The sequence below is a fragment of the Triturus cristatus genome, chromosome 5_2 (assembly GCF_964204655.1).
Source record: "Triturus cristatus chromosome 5_2, aTriCri1.1, whole genome shotgun sequence".
Lineage (NCBI taxonomy): Eukaryota > Metazoa > Chordata > Amphibia > Caudata > Salamandridae > Triturus > Triturus cristatus.
In genome coordinates this window covers 246,997,662-247,015,548 of record NC_140588.1, presented here as the reverse complement: position 1 = coordinate 247,015,548, position 17,887 = coordinate 246,997,662, and the positions used below count along the sequence as shown (strand labels likewise).

General features: G+C 43.0%; 1 pseudogene; it reads left to right on the top strand.

Moving 5' to 3' along the window:
• Positions 1-1,884: 1,884 nt before the first annotated feature.
• Positions 1,885-17,887, top strand: part of LOC146822844 (arf-GAP with coiled-coil, ANK repeat and PH domain-containing protein 2 pseudogene) — a 109,032-nt pseudogene continuing 93,029 nt past the window's right edge.

Sequence of the window (17,887 nt, the reverse complement as noted above, 5' to 3'; positions counted from 1 at the left end):
TAGGCCTAACATTCTGAGCAGTCAATGAATAGTGAAACTTAAAGAGAAAAGTGAGGTTTAAGACATCATGGGAGAAGGATTAGTGATTAAGCTACTTTGTATGAGTCTGTGGAAAGGTACAGTCAAAGCAGGCCTCTTTCAGCACCTCTGTTGCTTCTTTCTGCACCTTTCTTCCTCTTTATGGACCTCTCTTTCTGCATTTTTCCTGCTTCTTTCTGCACCTTTCTTCCTCTTTCTGTACCTCTCTTTCTTCTTTCTGCACTTCTCTTGCTTCTTTAGGCGCCTTTCTTCCTCTTTCTGTACATAACCTACCTATGTAGGCTTAGTTTGAAATTAGCACTTAAAAAACCTTAGAAATTCACTGAAAAAAACCACAGGTTTCAGGGTCGTTATAGTTAGGCTGACATTTCACTTTTACAAAACCAGAGAAATTCAGCCTTTATTACTCCGCCCCACCCCTGCATGGCACTGCTGATGATGTCATATATTATATCACTCATGGCATGGTCAGTGACATTACTGATGACATCACTGATGAAATCTCGATGCGCATATATAACGTAACAAGGACATACACTACGAACCAAGGGTCACCTGTGCCTTTCTGTTAATCTTCAAATTTCTTTATCTTTGTGATGGACACGACATTGCCTCATAAATCTCAGTGTCACCACGTAAACATGTTCTGCACATCGAAAAGTCACAAGACAAAAGTTTAATACTTTTCTTATTAGGCCCCTCCTGCACTGCCTTCCTTTCCTTGATAAAAGTAAAACTCAAATGCGTAATGTGTGTTCTTAATACTAAAGGTAGTATCTGTACTGAAATTTTGCTGAATAAATCCCTAAAGCAAGATGTAGAAGGCACAATATATGTTGACCTTTTTTATACAGTTCTTTAATTTTGGATAATATAGTGAGCAGCATAGCCTCCAACCGTCCGGACTGTTCTTGGTTCACCTGGGGATTGTGGAGTGGCGCAGGAGCACCGGGCTAAAAACGGAAGGAGTGTGCCCGGGCAAAGACTGGGCCAAGACGGGCCCGTCTGACCCCATCTTAGCCCGACAGAGGCCGGGCTGGACCACCCCACTTTCTTCTCGGAGTTGGATCATTGAATGTTTTAAGTTGGTGAGTGTACACTGCAGTTCTGCTGGTTCCTCTACACTGGAGGCTTTCTTGCTTAGGCCATCTGGTTTGAGGGACTGCTATTCCCTCTAGTGAGAGGTAGTCATGGTGCAGCTTGTGGAACATATTTATACTTGCGTCAGGCACCCTGTTGCAGGAGGATTTCCTAGTGTCCCTGGTAGGAAGGCTGTGTGGATCAGTTTATTTTTCGCACCCTGCCCCTCCTGCACTCACCCCGCGTTACTGTGGAATAAAAGGAAGCTAAAGGATCACTTGTGGGTCTTGATTTACTTGGATAAGGTCCTGTCTGCACTACCGACAACAGCGCCAATTACAACGCTGCCATCTCCTTCAGCTGGGGTGTGGTTCTCTAGGCATAAACTTGAGGAGGGTGGCTGGGAGCGGGAGATGTTGTTCAACTCCATAGAATTCTTTCATTGTAATTCGCCTGTGAGCTCGGGATTTCAATTTAAATCCTGGATAAACCTTAGCTTAGCAGAATTATAAAAGGTAAAAGCCCATTTATATCAGTACATTTTCCACTGGTTCTTTGATTGGCAACATCACACCAGTAATTTGGGCTGACTGAATTATGGGTAAATGGAAAGCCACGTCTGCTTCAAAACTTACTGCTACTACGCTGAATGGCTTTCTCCAAAAAGCTGTGGGGGCAATTACCAGGGAAATTGAACAAGCAGAACGGAGACTCACATTAGCCCCTACTGCTGCCCTACTTCTTTCAGCCCACACAGACGCTAACATGGATTCTGATGGCATAGACAGTGAACAGAGGACTCGAGTATCACCTTTGCCCGTTGTGACATTCAGGAATAATGATGCAACCACGGCCAAAGAAAATCGAAATGTGCCTGATTTCAATCCTAACATTGAGGAGAATAAATCTCCTCAAGTAATGGGGGGACGAAAGAGAATTGAGGGGGGTGGTTTAGCACATAAACAAAGGGTTGCCTCACCCATGACTAATAGAACAAGGCAGGATCCTGTGATAGGTAGTAGGACTAAAAGGGGTGTGGGTAAGAGCGGTGAGACCATAGAGGGTAGATGTTCCTTTTTGTAAGTTCAGTGATTTAATATCAGAGCATGGCTCCCATTCTGGATCGCCTAGATCATATTGAAGGTCAGGTTTCCCTTATGGTACGGAAGTTAACTAAGTTACCAGCATACGTCATGCAAAGGGATAAGGCTATTGAATCAAGTAGCACAGTTGCCTCTACGAATGATAGGATGGTCCCCAGAGTTATTACTTTCATTACCCCCATGGAAGAAGTCCCTAGTGAGGATCGATCCATAGATGCCCCTGTAAACCCCCCAGATCATCTACCTTGGGAAATAGTTCCCCCTAGGAACTATCAAAAGGTGGGGCATGGGGACATAAACTCCTTTAGACAAAATCTGCCAACTGGGGTCAGTCACCATCATCACAATTCGAATTTAAAGCATGTAGTAAATACACCACTTGGCGGGGTGGGCGCAAAGGACATACTTAATTTGCCACCAGTCAGCACACTGGTGTAGTACTAAATTATCACTTCAGGTAAACAATATTATTATGGCCAGGCAGATGAGTTGGTTGAGCCACACTGCAAAATCTGTTGAGGGAGATTGTGTGGTCATCAATTTCATGGACCCAAGAAATGTGCGCTACCTCAAGGACACACTTGATGAGAATGACCCAATAAGGGCCTATCCGCTGGGTTTTTGCTATCCACCTCATAGGGAAAACAGCTTGAGCCTAGGGCTGCCCTCCACAGGCTTAAGAACTTTTGCTCGCTCACAGCTATTGCCGTTCCCTAGCCCGAATCGCTTTGAAACTCTCTCAGGTCTCAATGATAATGATTGATTGCAGGTCCATCTTAGAGATGTAACGGAGGTGGGAGCTGGCGAACTGGCGTGTAACAACCTAGGCAAGGCCACGGGTGATGTAAAACGCACAGCTGAAGGGCCCACGCCCTTAATGTGCATTATACGCTATGCACCCACTAACACACCCAGGGGTCCATCAAGCCAGGGAAATGCTACCCCTTCTTCTAAATCATTTCATGGAATATTTCAGGAATTCACTCTAAAATAACGAACAAGGACTGGCTAGGATATATTAGAGGCTTTGACATCATCTGCCTTCAGGAAACCTGGTCCAAAGATGATATTACCATAGATGGGTATCGTTCGTTTTGTGTTCCTGCTTTGCCATCGGTCGCATGGAGGGGCAAGGGTGGGATTGCAGTGCTCCTAGTTGCAAAATATGGATCTATAAAAGTCAGCTGTTTAAGTTCGTCTTCTTGGCATCAATTAATTATGATCCCCAACTTAATTTGGAGAATTGGTACCATAATATTTTTGATCAAAATAATTGTCGGCTCATTGAATCCCTACAAAATGAGATTACTCAAATTACTGGGAGTTGGAGCCCGCTATGCATCCTTTGGGTGAGGGATTTTAACTGCACAACTTGTAAGCATAGCTCCCTATGTGTGTAAGGGCTGATAGATACTGAGGGCCAACCCCAGCCCCATGTAGTTCATTCACATCAGGTTGAAGCCCTAAACTCTATTCTTATAGGGAATGATTTAGATTTTATAAATAGTTTGGATAGTGAACCTTCATTGCAGTGCCCCACATATACTGGCTGTGGCAGGGCCAGTTTGATTGATTTTTTTTGTCCAAGAATTTTATTATGCTTGTTCGCGATTTTACAGTGGAACTCAATTGTGAGAGTGACCATAACCCCTCATCGCCTCCCTTAATGTAAAGATTCAGACGAGAGTGGATGATGAATGCCCGATTTACTACCATTCCAACAAGCGTGTTAGAATAAATTGGGGCAAGATGAACCCACCAAAGTTTGAGGAAGATCTCATCAGAGGAAATTATCACTCAATAATGGGGTGTTTGTGGTTAGACTCTTCCCCAGGGGATGTTGTCCGGTAGTTTGGCTCAGTGTGCTCTGATCTAGCTAAACGACTGACCTGGAGTGTTCAGTACAGGGAACCTCAGAAGGCCCGATGGTTTAACTTGGAATGTACCAGAGCCCATAAAGAATTAAAAAGGCCACTTCACGCTACTCCGCGCAATAGTGATTTTGTCAAAGCTGCAAAGTATAAATATAAACTTGTGATTGAGGAAAGAAAAGCTGAAATGAAAAGTTCAGCATGGAAAGATCTGGAGGGAGGAGGAGCCTTCAAACATATAAGAACATTTTGGGAAGTTATCAACCACCCTTTTTTTATTGAAGAAGTGAGGCAGATGGACTCACTAATTTTGTCAGATGCCTGGGTAGCACATTTTATTTGTATTTTTAGCCCACTAGGCAAGAGGGTAGAATATTCTATAAGGGATCTTCATGTAGATCTATCTGCAGCCCCCCAACTTAGTCTATACATTACAGTATCCGAGGTTGAGTTGGTCCTATGCCTGAATCCTGGAAGGAGGCACTAGTGGTCCCTGTTTTCAAAAAGGGCAATAGAAGTGATCCGGCATGTTACAGGCCAATTTCACTCATTGATGCCACAGTTAAGGTGCTGGGCAAGGTCCTCCTTGCCCGTTTGGTGATTTGGGCAACCACTGTAGGGGTCATGTCTTCAGGAGGGCATTAGACATGACTGAGCAATGCCTTAATCTCTCCTTAAGTATCAACAATCCGTGAAGGCCAGGAAGGGTTCAATCCACCTGGCCATCATGGATTTGTCCAGTGCCTTTGTTGCAGTTAATATGGATATATTGTGGGCTATGATGAAAGGCATGGGCGTAGAAGAAGCATTGGTATCCCATCTCCACAGGTTGCACCTTAACACCTCGGTCGCCATAATGTATGGCACCCAAGGGGAAAAAAATGAGATGATCGCCTCAACAGAGGGCATCTGTCAAGGGTGTATCTTAGCCCCCTTCTTGTTTTTAATATATACCAATAGTTTGGAGGCCATTTTATTAAGAAGGAAGCTTGAATTCCCTAAAATTGGTAGCAAATCTGTTCCCTTACTAGCTTATGCAGACAACACGGTGTTAATGGGCACGACAGCTAATAGCCTTCAGAAATCCCTTAATATTTTTTCTGATTTTATGTCCTCACTCGACCTAAAAGTTAATTTCACTAAATCATATATAATGGTAAGTGGCCCTAAGACTTCAAGAACAAAGAACTTTGTCGTGTGGGGCAAGAAAGTAGAAAAAGTAGATAATTTCATGTACTTTGGTAATTTATATGATAACCAGTTGAACTGGGAACCAGCTCCACAGCCCACCTTACAAACATGGCTGTGGATGGGCTATATTGTTCTGGACATAGATTGGGCCAGAAGCCAGTGAGGAAATTAATTACTGTATATAAAGCAAAATGTCTTTCTATTACAACATATGCGGTAGGGATGTGGGGACACCATAAAAGCGGCCAGCTACAAACACTGAAAAATAAATTTACCAAAAGGTCATTGATGACCCAGAATAGTGCCCCCAACCACTTTGGTCACAAGGAACTGGGTCTAGAGTTTGTAGAGGATCACATATCTAGTGCTCTCTTGTTTCTATGGGCAAAAATCTTGCTCTCAGAAGAGTTAATGTTTTCATGTGAAGTAATCAGAGATTGCCTAAATTTAGCTGATGTCCTAAAAATACCATGGCTTCACTTTGTGATGGACACTTATCATGAGATAGGACTGGGACACGTTTATGACAATCCGGGAAATATTCCATCAAATGCTAAAGCCATTATTAAAGAGGTGTTCTTTTCAAGGGCCAATTTGTGCTATCTTGATCAAGACGAGATGGGCCCACTACAGTTGCCCCTTCCCCCGTTGCAATACTCTACAACTTTTACTACTGACGTGCAGACTAGATTTTATTTAACTAGATTCCGTTTATGACCTGTTCACTTTTTATTGGCATTCCCACGTCAAAGAGGGTGGGCGGAAAAACTCACACCTTGTCCCTGTGACAACTTCACGATCCAAAGCACTATGCACTTTATTCTATCCTGCACTTTATATAAAATGTTGAGGAGTACATTTTTAGCCCCATTATTAAGGAAAATCCGCCTCTGCACATATGTTGATGGTTTTAACATTTTGCACTCACTGGCTGCCCCTGATATTTGTATTGCGGTAGCAAATTCAATAAAAGTCTTTGGCTAGCAGAATGCGTAAGTGCTCCTGTATAATGAATGGCTTTTACCCTACACTGCCTTAAAATGATTATTATAGATCTAGAATTGTGTTTTTTATTACATTGTAATAACCCATACATTACCAGGTTGTTCCAACTTAATTACTGTATGTAAAGAATTTTTATCTCCCTGGTATTTTATGAATTCTTCTTCTTTTTATTTATTGTTTGTAATTGTTATATACGTTGTGATAATTTTATTGTAAACTTTTGAGGTTCAGAAGTTGTTGAAGTTGAGCAGCATAGCCAAGCAGTTTGAAAGCCTGACCATTGCGATTTACATTTGGCTGTTGCAGTATAATTCAAATCTCTTGGGGCAACGAGGAAATCAGATAAGCCAAGGTCTGACAGTACAGCCATGGCATTTCAAGAAAAATGCTTGAAACTCATTATGACACAGGAATTTTTCATAAATGTAAAGTTTGCTGACTAAGATAAAAATTTGCAATTTAAAATATCAAAATGTACTGATCCAAAGTTACCACAGGATAAAATAGGAGCTCTACTGATCATCTTCACAAAATAAAGTGGTATTCTAACGCAAAGTAAAAATCAGTTAATCAGAAACTGTATGCTATTGTTCCTTGTCCTGTAGCTGTGTGTAAAGAGTAGACCAGAATACCATGAATAGTGGGATTCACCTGGTATTGAACTTTTTTTTTTTTTGCTGAATTGTCCACCAGTGTACGTTTGTGCACTTTAGGGATACCTAATGCTCGTGGTCCTCCATTACTACCATCATTGATAAATCCCTGACAAAACACCATGGTGGATTATACTAACATTTCCCGCAATGCAGTGCAGCAAGTGAAGTTGATGCGCTGCGTTGAGTGAAGGGAGAGAGTAGAACTGCACCATAATTTACAAGATATGGCGCAGTTCTGCTGCCTCTGAGTGCTGGGGCACTGGTGGCTGCCTAGCACCAAATGCAGGCATCCTTGCATCATGTTGCAAAAGGTGCTTCCACAGAAAAACTGTCCTTTGAGGTAATTTCCTCTTTGTACATATGCTGCAGAGTGCAGCAAACAAGCAAAGAGGAAAAAATAAGGAAGAATAAAGATATTTTGCCTCATTACGTAGGCCTCAGGCAGGTGCACCATTTGAGCAAACACTCATTTTTACAACTCTTTGTAAATATTGTTTTGCATCAAACACCCATACACCTACCTGAATCAAGCTAATGTGCTGCGTTGTGATACTTTTTTTTTACAACACCACGCAAGGCTAATTTGGGATTTGCTTGGCTTTCTAAATCCCAAAATAGATTTTACGCCTGGGGTGCCCAAAAATGTGGCTCAAACCAGACACAAATGTTTTGAAAATCTGGGCCCCATTCTTTGTGATACTGCTTTGTGATTGCCCACCAGTTTCAATGCCTCATGTCACAACACTTTAGGATCCAAGGAAGGGTATAAGTCCATGCTTGGCCTCCATGCCGACCATTCACAGAATTGTGAGACATTGACAGAAAAGCTATTAGGAGAGCCCGCCAGGGAGAGCATCCATAGTGGACAGTCCTCAATACTTGTCCTAGGTGTCCATTTATTATTTCACCACAACGCTATGAGGTTAATGTTAAGGAGTGTCCATAACAGGCGATGCCCATTGTGAATGGTCTTCAATGCTTGACTACCACGTGCACCACTCATTTATTTTCAAGGCCTTGAGGGACAGGTTTGGGGAAGTGTTTGACAAGGACAGTTTGCAAGGCAGAGGGGGTACTGCCTATCTACTTTTACTATTCACTTATTGCCTAGACTCTGATGGAAATATCCATTGTTGAAGTTGCTTTTATGACTGGGCCTACAGGTTTGTTAATAAGGGAACGTAGTACACCTCCCAAATAATTCTATATCTACTTCCCATTTGTATCATCATGTGCATGATGTACTAAGGACACATAAGTAAACCCAGGCAACATATTTGAACCACAATGGACTTCATTAACTTATGATGCAATGCCATTTTTCAGAACCTATAAGCGAGGTCTCACGCTCACTGTCTCATTTATCATGGATTCACATTCTATATCTGTGCCCATGGGTGCTCTGGCGCTCAAAGACATGGTTATTCTAGCATTGAGATCTTGTGTTCATAATGCACTGCAACTCTGAGCTGCATAAGATGTACGTTGAAGGTGGAATCTCTTTTATAGCTGATGCTGCTGTTTTCCAAGTGTAAGCAACAACATTATATTTGTCTTACCTCATTTTCCTGCCTGGTTTTGCTGGGAGAAGAAGCAATATTTATCCCACCTAGTAAATACCTCAAACTAGTGTAATGGCGTTTACCTGGTTTGATAAATACACAACATTATTTCACCCAACTTGTACTGAGAACTTTAGTGTTAAGTCTACCTGTGTGCACTTTTGCTTCAGAAAAGTAAAAAAAAATCCATTGCTTGAATCAGTATATTCCTTAGTGCTCTACCCAGATCCTTCTGTTTAACATACATTAGCACAAAGAGACCAGAGTGGTCATACAGCTTTACATCAATCATCAATAACATGGCATAATACAGTATTAAAATTCTAAGGTATTGATTTCTTCTGTGGCTCTATAGACAAAATGAAAAATTGATTGACAGAATGTTGAACAATGTCATACATTAACCCCATGGGAACAGTTCAGCCCAAAATGCCAGACCAGGTCATCTCTGGACTGAAAACAAGCATTATTGGACAGGTTTTGGGGTTATCCCCTCATCAGCCAGGCTAGCTTGACTCCAGTGGCATGGAGAGCTCGGGACCCACGTCTGGGCACACCTGTCCCATTTGGAGTGACAAATGCAAAAAGAACAATTGATGGACAATATGTTGAACAATGTCAAACATTCACCCAAGTACGGAGATCTTGGCCTAAATCCATTGTTTTTTTGCTCCCCATACCATTCCAGTTTAGACCCAGCCATATGCAAATCAGTCTTGACCCTGCTCCCTATGGGAACAGTCCAGCCTGAACTGCCAGACCAGGTACTCCCTTTCCTGGATTTAAGCTAGCATGGCTGATGAGGAGTGACATACCCCAAACTGCTCCCATGAGGAACAGGGTCAAGACTGATTTGAAGATAGTCGGGTACAAACCGAGGTGGCATAGTGAGCAAAAGAACAATGGATTTAATGCAGTACTCTTGATTGGGGGAGAATGTTTGATTTATTCAGCACTTGTTGCTGCAGCACTTTTCATCCTAAGTGAAAGGGTATGCCCAGACATGGGTTCTTTGCTTGCTGCACCACTGGATTCACGCTAGCCTATCTGATAAGTAGTGCTATACCCCGAAACCGGTCCCAGGATGCTTGATCCCAGTCCAGGGAGGACCCGTCTTGGCAGTTCAGCCTGGACTGTTGTCAAGAGGGACAGGGTCAAGCCTAATTTGCATATAGCCAGGTCCAAACTAGGGTGGCGTAGTGAGCCAAAGAACAATGGATTTACCCCAGATCTCTTGACCGGGAGAGAATATTTGATTTAATCAGCATTCAGTCCATCATTTGTTGCTGCAGCACGTTACATATCCATTCGGTGCTCTTCCTGAGTCATATACAAAGATGACTGAACATTGCATTTTGCTGCACTAGCGTTTTTCTGTTAGGCAGCAGGGTAGGGGTACTGATGGCTCAGCTGGAATGGCTCACATAACCCCATCAGTCTTATGTGGTTCTATTATTAGAAAGATGTTCTGCATTGTGAGCTTGGTTTAAGATTTTCAAGTAAGCTTGATGTTGGTTTCTATATTTGGACTTTAAATGACCAATAATAAAACTGGAAGGTGTAAATTACAGAATTGCATTGCCAAATGTCAATCTTTAACACATCGAATATGCATATCGTCTTCATAAGTAACTGTATGTTGATGATTTCTTGATCAATATGCACTCATAATTAACTTATTCTGTCGCCACAACTTTTCATCTGGTGACCAAAGAGAATGGCAGTACCTGTAGGAAGTTCATTAAGATCTTCAGCTGTTAATGAGGCACAAAAACATATGACCTCCAGTGAAGAGGAGGAATGAAGGAAAGCAGCAAGAGTGCATCTGCCTGAAGACTCATTCTCCCTGCTCTAAAAGTACTCCAGGCAGGGGCTGTTGAGTCTCCGGAGCAAGATGGAAGAAATAGATATCGCTTTCCAGGGGATGGTACACAAAGAGTCAATTCAATTCAATTCAAAAAGTGCTTTATTCGAGATTTACTCATAAAAGCAGACAAACAAACATATAATAAAAGACAATTAAATCTGAAATGTCATTTTGACAAACGCACAGTTCATAAAAAAAGAATACAAATTATTTACAAAGAAGAGTTAAAATTCATCACAATTATACAATTCATAGCTGGAGGTACTGCAATTATATACAATTTATATATTCTTTGTGCTAGTGACAGAGCCTCTTAGACATACTTTTCGCAGGTGTAACGTTCGTTAATGTAATTAATACAATTAAATATAATTTTATAAAATCATTATTCTAAAAAGAAACATTTAAAATTGTTTTGTCCCGATGACACGAAGAGATACATCACACAGAGAATAGACAATACTCTAGCAGTCTCTGTTCAACTAGGCAGAGAGTAATCACCGGACTAGCAATCTCTGCCTAATTGTCCATGCCCACCCCAAGTACTTGGCGGTGGCGATTGTAATCCAAGTTAAAGTAGTCGATCTTACTATGCGCAAAGCCACCATACTACTCCTGGTGCCCAAATTCCTACTCATAGGTGCCAACCATACACGCCTTGGAGTAGAGTATGGTTTACAGGAAAACAAGAAGTGACCAAGTGTTTCATTACCTTCCCCACAAGCTGGGCATGTAGCAGGGCCTCCTTCCCTCCATTTAGATGTTAGGTAACGAAGAGGAAGAGAGCCCGCCCTTAACTGAAAAAGCAATTTCCTATCCAAAGGTTTGGATATATAATCCCAATACAGTTCATACATGGGTTACAATTTGACCTCGAGAAAACTAGCAGTCATGACCCCACAATTGATACTGAGGAGGCTTTTGTTATCGACATTGTCCCAAAAAATATTTTTTAGGGTTGCCTTGGTCGGGAATGATGCCCCTGCTGGATCGGACCATAATGCATTCAGGCCTAGTTCAAATAATATTGATTTTAATGATTTGAACCATCTGATTTTGTTAAAGCAATCTGCTCTAACAACGTCAATAAACCCGGATGCATAATGAATGAGCTCAGGTGTAGTCCATAACCTACGCCAATATAAAATTGGTCGTAGTTTGGCCATTTCCGAGATTTTCTTCCTTCCAAGCTCGTATCTCAGGGGTAATAACGGACTACTTTGGGGTGTACCCGTTAATTTCCTAAGGAATTTATTCTCTGAGGTTTGCAACTCCTGTAGGTTATCATGCCCCCATAACTCAGCCCCGTATAATGCCGACCCAATTGCTTTTGCCTCATATATGATCAGGGGTGGTTTAATCGGTTTAGTTAATGATTTCCTGTGCTCCTTTAAGATAGTTCCGGTCAGTTGCTTGTGCCTCAAAGTAGCAATGGTTAAATGCTGGTTCCACCTGTTATCATTAGAAATAAGGATTCCCAGGTATGTGAAAGATGATACGACCTCAAGAGTTCGTCCACTCATGGTAATATTAGATTTAAAATTACGATACGGATTAAAAACCATGAGTTTAGTTTTAGATGCGTTCACCTCCAGACCGTGATCCCCACAGAACTTATCAAAAATATCTAATGCTTTTTGCAATCCACTTGGAGTTTTAGATAAAATTAACGTGTCATCGGCAAACATTAAAATCGGAACTTTTACACCTGCAAGCGAAGGAGCATCAACTGCCTAGGATTGAATACAGGAGACTATGCCATTAATAAAAAGGGTGAACAAGGTAGGTGCCATTGAGCACCCCTGCCGAACCCCACGCTCAACAGGAAAATCGGCAGTGTCTTTACCGTATCCCCCCCATTGAATTTTAGCATAGGTGCCTTCGTGTAATCTCATGATCATTGTCAACAAGACTCCTGGGACCCCCAAGGCCGCAAGTACTTCCCACAGTTTTGTCCTAGGAACCAGGTCGAAGGCAGCCCTCAAGTCGACAAATGCCGCATAAAGACTGCCCCCGCCTAGCACCACAGTCCTCCACTGGATCAGCTGGAACCGAAATACTTGATCCACGGTACTAGTGGCCTTACGAAACCCAGCCTGAAATGGAGATAGAATATTAAATTCTTCCGCCCATTCGAGCAATCGATTAACAATCACTCGCCCAACGATTTTTTGCACTGTGTCGCTCAGGCTGATCGGGCGGTAATTACAAGGCTGGGAACGATCACCCTTTTTGTACACAGGGATGATAACAGCACCCCGCCATGAAGCCGGGATAGCTGCTCCCCTCGCAATGTGGTTAATTAGTAAGTGAATATATTTACACCACCTATCAGTGTCGTTTAAGAAAACGTCCGCTGGGACTCCATCAATGCCAGGAGCGCGTCCTCTGTGTACAATTTTGAGGGCCGACAGAATTTCGGCCATCGTAAAGACATTGTCCTCAGGAGTTATATAGATAGGGCTAATGTTATTTACAATCTGAACCTTATTAGCATATTGATTACTAAAAAAGTTTACCCAGGCTTCCTGCGGGACATGATTATTACAAGCCTCTTCAGGCCTTTCTTGCCCCCATTTGACAATATGCCAAAATAATCTGGAGTCTTTTCGGTCACTAGCACACTTCAGTTTTTTCCAATGGGCTTCATCCCAATCTTTTTTCGCTTTAGCAATGCAAGTTTTATATAACTTTCTTGCAGAGCGAATAGCCCCCAGGTTTTTGCACTTGATTGCAGCACCTAGAGAAGTTCGTGCCACCTTACAAGCATGATTATACCATTTGGCCACTCTGTGAACTCGAGTCACCTTAGGGTTTACTGGTTTCAAGAAATAATGTTTGATTTCTTGGAAAAGGGACTCATGAACTTCAATGATGTTAACTTTGCTTGTGGTAATCCCTGCTTCGCCATCCAGGGCCATAATGGCCTTATCGGTCGCAGCTCCTATATTATCGATAGCTTGCTGGTCTGTCCTAACACTAGTCCATCTTAACCTGCGCATATCATTCGTTGGTACAATAAGCGGGGGTAGGCGATCATCAAGAGAAATAGAGGCGTTAGATTCAGACAGCCACCATTTGTGAGTGACACATAACGGATTGTGGTCACTCTCTGGCATTGCTGTCACGACCATATCTCTAACAGTAGGCCAAAGGGAAAAGCTACAGATAATATAGTCAATGCGACTTTTGCTTCTCCCGTTATCAAAAGTCATAGCTGGTACCCTGTCTGACTTTGTCCTCCCATTTAGAGCTCTTAATCCTTGTTCAAGACACATTGCATTCAAACCCAAAATATCCTCTGTCCAACGAGTTACTGGGATGGTATCTATTGAGGGGATATCCCATTGTTTATCTTCCTCTGCACCTAGAAAGGCTTCACCTGTATCAAGAGGTTCAAACGTACGGTTTAAATCCCCAGCAATTATTATGTTTTTGCCATCTGAGTGTGTCTCGAGGAGATTATACAGGGCAAGAAGAACCTCAGATTTTTCTACATTTCCACCTCTGACATAGATATTATAAATATCGATGGATAAGGATAAATCACTCGTGAATCTAATGAGTTGGATATCTTTCTGCCCGGTCTCTATGTTTTTTGCAACGGCCTTTAAAGATTGTTTAATCCAAATGGTAAGACCCCCCATCGGGCGCCCCTTAGGGCCCTTAGAAGCTGGGACACAAAAGTTTAGGTACCCCAAAGCGAAAACAGGGTCGCAAGCCCATGTTTCCTGAAAGATGCAAACATCAAAATTACTAACAAAATTGGACCAGTCACCACAACCCTGCTTTGAGCCTAGCCCGGCCACATTCCAAGATAATAAGTTTCCAGAATCATGTGCCATTACGGGATTGGGGCTAGGAGTGAGTACACTCATCACATTATCATTTGAACCATTATGTGTTAGATTATCAGATGTTGAGCCAGCTAAGGCCTCCGGCATAACAGCCACAGGACAAGAACCTTCTCGTTGGCCCAGCTCAACAATATATGGTGAATCAGATAAACAGAGGGATGGTTGTCAATCGCAAGCATTCAGGTTTGACAAAGCAGAAAACCTATTTTCCACACATAGACCCCAATCATGAAATCTGACATCATTACAGCTCCTGTTGGTCACAACATTCCATTTAGTTCTTAGAATATTAGGGTTCATGCCTCTTCCTTTCCGTGAATAAAAAAAGTCCAGGGTCAGTGGTACAATTGAAGTTGACCTTCGCTGTGGAGGCAAGATGTTAGGTAAAATATTTGACAAAACCTCAGGGTCAGTGAAGGTTAAAATAACACAGTCCCCTCTGAACCTTTTAGTGCTGTTACCAATCCATTCAACTCTTCTGGCATTAGCGAGTTCAACAGCTAATTGTTGCTTCCCCCACGGTGTTATTATCATGTTGTTTGTAAGCCATGATAAAGATTTGTTTAATAGAGAAGGAACAGATTCGACCTCGCCAGAAGCCAAAGGGGGTACATTTGCAAGAACAAGAACTAATGGAGAGGCTTCAACTACAAGCTCGGAAGACCCTTTTCCCATATTAGAATCATTAGTGGAAGCGACCGGGGGTAGATCAGCAAAGGCACCACTAGATACATTAGGCAGTGGTACAGGGTTGGAGACAGATCCCCTATTCTCAGCAAGAATTGTATTGCTCGTTGCTGGCTCTACAACAACTTCAGTTATATTCCCTACCTTCGCCAAAGTTTTCTCTAATAAACCACCTAGTCTATTGACCTCGGCGGTTAATTTGTCAATTTTACTAACCAGGGGTTTGACTATACCTTTAATTTTTGTATCCATCATACTCCATAGTTTAGTAAATTGAGCGTTAGAAAGGGTAACATGAGCTTCACTAAACAGATCAACCTCCTCCTCCTCATCCACTGATATTCTCCTCGAAGGGGTTGCAATTTTGTTTCTGCCTGATCTTAGACCCCCTCTTTTCTGAATAACCTTGCTTTTACCCCGAGTGACCCTCGGAGCTGGTACAGGAATTATAGAAGGAGGGGACTCGATGTTAGTAGATATCACTGATACCTCTTCACTATCGCTATTGGCTTCTGTAAGTGCGACTACACCACTAGGCAGGATGGGGTCAGTATCAAGTAGAGGGACATGAGCCACACAGGATACACTACTATTGTGTAGAGCCAGAGAATCCCCATACTCTTTCTCGGCCATATGGGATTGATTAGATGAATCCAGTCCCAATGAGGATCTCCTGTCATTATTAATTTTAGCCACAACTTGAATCAAATAGTTGTCTAAGGTATTATTTGCTGGGGTTTGTTTTTTCCCAGGCATGAGTAAGACCAAAAAAGTGGCCACAGTAATCAGTACGCTTAGAGCACAGTATACAGATGGTTGTGATAATTACCCAATATAGACCGCACAGCTCGTGTGTACGTAGATGGTGTAGAGGAAGTTTTGGGCAGAGTCCCTGGCCCAACCCAACCTGGTCCAACCTCGGACGGCCTCAGACGGCCCGCCCTTTGCCCGGGCTTAGCCCGCGCGCGGTCCCGCGACGCGGGGGGTGGTATTACTTTTAAAGCGCCTTCGGGCGCGAAATTCTGGTGTCCGCCTCCGGATGTCGGTGCAGGGGAGCCTGGGAACTGAAGTCCAATAGAGCCTCCGCACAGCGGTCGCCGCCAGTCCCACAGCGACAGCGGGAGAAAGGGAAATGCACACAAGGACCCAACTGCCCCCTAAGTAGCGCCACAGGTAAGGAAAGCACCCCCAGCTGTAACAGGCAGATTAGCGAGCAGGGAAACCCGCTCTACCGGGGGTGGTATTACTTTTAAAGCGCCTTCGGGCGCAAAATTCTGGTGTCCGCCTCCGGATGTCGGTGCAGGGGAGCCTGGGAACTGAAGTCCAATAGAGCCTCCGCACAGCGGTCGCCGCCAGTCCCACAGCGACAGCGGGAGAAAGGGAAATGCACACAAGGACCCAACTGCCCCCTGAGTAGCGCCACAGGTAAGGAAAGCACCACCAGCTGTAACAGGCAGATTAGCGAGCAGGGAAACCCGCTCTGCCGGGGGTGGTATTACTTTTAAAGCGCCTTCGGGCGCGAAATTCTGGTGTCCGCCTCCGGATGTCGGTGCAGGGGAGCCTGGGAACTGAAGTCCAATAGAGCCTCCGCACAGCGGTCACCGCCAGTCCCACAGCGACAGCGGGAGAAAGGGAAATGCACACAGGGACCCAACTGCCCCCTAAGTAGCGCCACAGGTAAGGAAAGCACCACCAGCTGTAACAGGCAGATTAGCGAGCAGGGAAACCCAAAGAGTCGCATCCTAGCCCTGAAGACAATTTAACATTGGTGTCATAGGAGCAGAACCTACCACCATCTGCGCCTCCAGTCACACCCTCAATCTTTCCAGTAGCCCTTTTAACAAAGGGGCTACTAGGTGCACCCTCTGCTGTACCTCCTCCTCCAACTGCCCACCAGGAAGAATAGTGATCGAGGGAAATATTCTCCCTAAGTACACCTAAGCCCTTGGCCTGCTGACTCCATACCCCTTCCTGAACATGGCAAATAGCTGCATTCAGGGAGGCATGGCAGAGATAGATTCTAGTCAGTGAGTGGTATCATAAAGGACTTGATTGGCCAAATGAGTGCTATTTAAGATAAGCTATTGAACCAGCATCAGGAACTATGTACCCTCTTGACCACCATGATAGCAGAGATAATGACTGCTTTGCTTTCCCATCCTATCCAACTTGCAATTATCACATCACTCAGTCTGTCTGCCCAAAATGTTTCACCCCTACTCCACAGGGAGTCAGGTCCTGCCGATCAATCCACCTCTCAGTGTAAGGTGGACTTAATGTTGAGGTGGAATCGGAACCTAAGGGTGGCCTGGAATCTTCACTCCTGACTTAGACACTCAATTTGGGTTGGAGGAGTTACTTTAATTATTATTTGACCAACTGACTTTCATTTCATGCTTTGACTTTCATTTAGAGCATTTATAACCTGATTTAGGACTTTTGAGGTTGGACTAATGTTATTAGATTTTCTATTATTCGTCTAGATTTCCATATATATTTTATCATTTATCCACCTCCCTCCAAGTTCATATTTCCTACTTGAACTCACATAGTACTTTCTTTTATTTTCTTATTAACCAGGACTGACATTAAAAGCAATTTGTTTTAAAATGAAATATAAATGAAATTGTATAACATTAGTGAGAAATACAAACTTATACAGCAATTCAGTCTTTTAACTTCAACCAGTACTTTACCAGTTACAGACATGTGAAAACAAACACAAGTGAATACTTGATGTAATTGGTTTTTATTTTCAGTTGTACTTGCAGGTAAATGTTTGACATCATAAAATGCGTGGATGTTGTTAGACAGTTACATTCAAGATGTGTGGTTGAGTGAGGGAGGTGTTCTCTGTTAAAATAAAGGTTCTCTCCATGCCACTGGTGGGAAGAAGAGGGGTTGTCCACATCTCTCACTATACAGAAATTGGACCATTAGAGCTTGAATGTGTTGTTGCTAGGGTTTGT